The sequence below is a fragment of the Gossypium arboreum genome, chromosome 9, assembly GCF_025698485.1.
Source record: "Gossypium arboreum isolate Shixiya-1 chromosome 9, ASM2569848v2, whole genome shotgun sequence".
Taxonomy (NCBI): domain Eukaryota; kingdom Viridiplantae; phylum Streptophyta; class Magnoliopsida; order Malvales; family Malvaceae; genus Gossypium; species Gossypium arboreum.
In genome coordinates this window covers 47,564,958-47,568,177 of record NC_069078.1, presented here as the reverse complement: position 1 = coordinate 47,568,177, position 3,220 = coordinate 47,564,958, and the positions used below count along the sequence as shown (strand labels likewise).

The window sequence follows — 3,220 nt, the reverse complement described above, 5'->3', positions numbered from 1 at the left end:
ATGCTAAAACATTTTATTCGTATAAACATGCTTTTGCGATAATTAATTGCACTAACAATCTAACATACAATAAACATTGAAAGTCTAAGTAATATACTTACCAACGTTAGCAAGAATTGTCTCAATTGCATAATCTAAAAGTTTTGTTCTTAAAAAAATAATTAAACAAGTAATCTCACAAACTGCAGGTTATGAGTTAATAACTCACATGTAGTTAACTTGTAGATGCATTTATCGAAATTTTGTCAAAATATCCACTTGTTGGATAAATGGGGCCATATTTCTTTTAGAAATATTAGAGATTCAATCTCAACTTTTGTTAGTGGCATTCTAATAATTCATATTCTTTAAGAATAAACAATACTGAAAAAAATCTTTAAAATAAAAAATCTTGTGTTTTTAATAAACTTCTATGTAAATTCTCATTTTGTTGTATTATTATTGATCGAGATAATCTAATTGGTCATGCCAACTAATTAGTATATTTGGGCTAGTAAACTTCTAGTTATTATTCATGTTATTCGACAATTCTAATATAAACTTCTAGTTTATCATCTCATATGATTTAACCATACTAATATATGCATAATAAAAACTAAAGGGAAAACGATAATTGTCAAATACAAAATCTTACCAAATTTTGATTGATTTAATACATAAGAATTAATCTTTTCATGTAACACCTCGAACCCAGCCCAGACGTTATGACCGGATCCGACATGCCACATCGAAGCGTTCAAAACATTTTGTATTGTTGATCCAGAAAAACTTACTTAGTGTTTTAAAAGATAATTTCATTATAGGTTAAAGTGAATGGAAGTCATGCACCGGTAGGAAACCGGAAAAGAGGTGGTGAGTCCATCGATCGCTTAAGTACCAAGCTCCTTCGGATCCAATCCTGAGACATGCATATCGCCATTGCCACACCTTAACGTCATGGATATTTCTAGGAAAACGATTTGATTAAGTCATTTTAGGAAAAGTGATTAATTTTGAAAAATACTTTCATTATGGAAGCTTTGCTTGTTGTCGTGTTATTTTGAAATCAATTGTTGTTTTTAAAAAGCGCCTAAAGCTATCCAATTTCAATAGTTAAAATAAGTAATACCTATCTTAGTAATACATATTAAAACCATCAAAAATAATTAAGCGGCCTTATTACATTTAAAAACCCAAAACTTCAAACGTAAATAAAAGGATGTCCAGTTCACCAGAAGAAAATCAAACTTTCAGAACGGGTGGCCACTCCGAATTCCCTCACAGCTCCAAGCCCACTATGGTTAGGGATTTCCTGCGTGAATGAAAATAAAAGGGGTGAGTTTGGGGAAACTCAGTGTGTAAGGAAAACCCATTCAAAGCCCAATCAGCTCCAGTCCATTGGGCCAAAGCCCATTCAGGTAACAGTGGTATTGGGCCAGAGCCCTTTTCAGATTATAATAAACTGGGCCTTAGCCCCTTATTCAGATACTAATATGGCCCATAGGCCCATTTCATAATACATGCAACATCAATAACATATGCAAGCCCATTTGGGGAGACTACTCAACCCACCAACCACTACACTCCACCGCACCACCCCTACACTCTATGTGGGAATAGCTCAACCCACCCAAATTAACACTCCACGCTTGCGTACTTTGCTCGGTTATCGATAAATTGAGGCAAAGCCTCCAAGACGTGGACAAGCCACTTTCAGTACTTCCTCCGTCAATATCCCAATCCCATGCATCGATAATAACAACATGGCATGCAATAAATAACAACGATCAAACATGCATTTAGGTCAATTTAACCCTGGGGTATTTGGTAATTTATCTACTAGGGTGAAACTGTAAATTTTCCACTTTTAAAGGTATTTCATAATTTATCTATTTTAGGGTTTTCATGCATATTCCTACTTTTCACGTACTAACAGAATCACGTACCGAGGGTTCTTACCGAATTGGGCCCGTTGGCCCATTAAGCCCAAAAATATCGAGGGCACAGAAATCATGCACTTTGCAGTCCAAATTTTACAACTTACCAAAAACATTAATCAATTTACCTCACGAGCATTCACACACTCGCAAATCTACAAAATACTGGGTTTTCGGCATTTCGACTTTTCGACTTTTGCCGATCCGGACTAAGAAAGAGGGTGTTAGTTACACACCTGTTTGCGACGATATGCTGACGAGATCCACACACGAACCGCCTACAATTGGATTACTAACACGTTAATCTAACTATTCAAATACAAACTACGTATTAACCCCTTACAATATTCTACCAACCACACCTACGGATCATAGTAAGCTTATAAGAAATCAATAAGCAACTCATTAACAAATTTTTGTCAATGTTTACCACATAATCATAATTTCACTGCAAGTCGTCTTCCCGAGCAACAGGTGCGTTAATTTTCCCGAAAATAGACTCATATATCTTCTATCCATAAAATTTTCAGAATTTTTGGTATGGCCAATCAATACCGATTTTTCTTAAAGTTTCCCATGTTTCACTTGTTTGACTAATCGACCACTCTTCATTACTGAATCAAATTTCTTATTGTAAATTCAAAATATGTTCTTGTTTATTCCATTTGAAACTAGACTCATTAAGCTTTAATTACATAATTTATGCAGCTTCTAACTCATCTCTCACAATTTATGGTGATTTTCCAAAGTCACGTTCTTCTTCTTTGTCCCAAGCAGATTTATTACCAAATCACTCTTTCACACCTAACTTGCATGCTTGTTATTTAAACATGTATATCACCAATCAATCATCACATATCTATGATTTTACTTAAGTATAATCTCCATTTCATCATTTTAAAGCACAACATGTTAGCCGATTTTTCCCCTTAGCATCTAAGGCACATGCATGTTCATTTGTTTGGCTCAACTTCACCTATCTTCCATTTTTCATCAAAAGAACATGAAACAACAACCATTTCCTTCATTTTAATTCATGACTAAATGCTCACAACACAACTAAAAATCAAAATATACTTCAAGAGTTAAGGTAGAATCAAGAAGAACTCATGAACCTCAAAATAGAAGCAAGGTACCAAGAACTTACCTTCAATTTTCCTCCTCCTAATGACCGAATACTCAAGAGCTTTCTCCTCTCCTTTCTCTTCTCTAACTTTCAGCTATGATGAACAAAGATGGACAAAACTTTATTCTTTTCACCCCTTTTTCTTTTAATAAAACTTCATATTTCATCCATTTAATTC

The 3,220-nt window shown here is 34.4% G+C and overlaps 1 long non-coding RNA gene across 1 annotated transcript; it reads right to left on the bottom strand.

The window, feature by feature from the left end:
* Nucleotides 1–1,098: 1,098 nt before the first annotated feature.
* LOC128280384 (uncharacterized) lies at nucleotides 1,099–3,220 on the bottom strand. Its single transcript, XR_008270555.1, has 3 exons — nucleotides 3,064–3,220; nucleotides 2,153–2,194; nucleotides 1,099–1,291 (listed from the first exon to the last, which is right to left on the bottom strand). It is a non-coding gene; the product is annotated as an uncharacterized LOC128280384 (long non-coding RNA).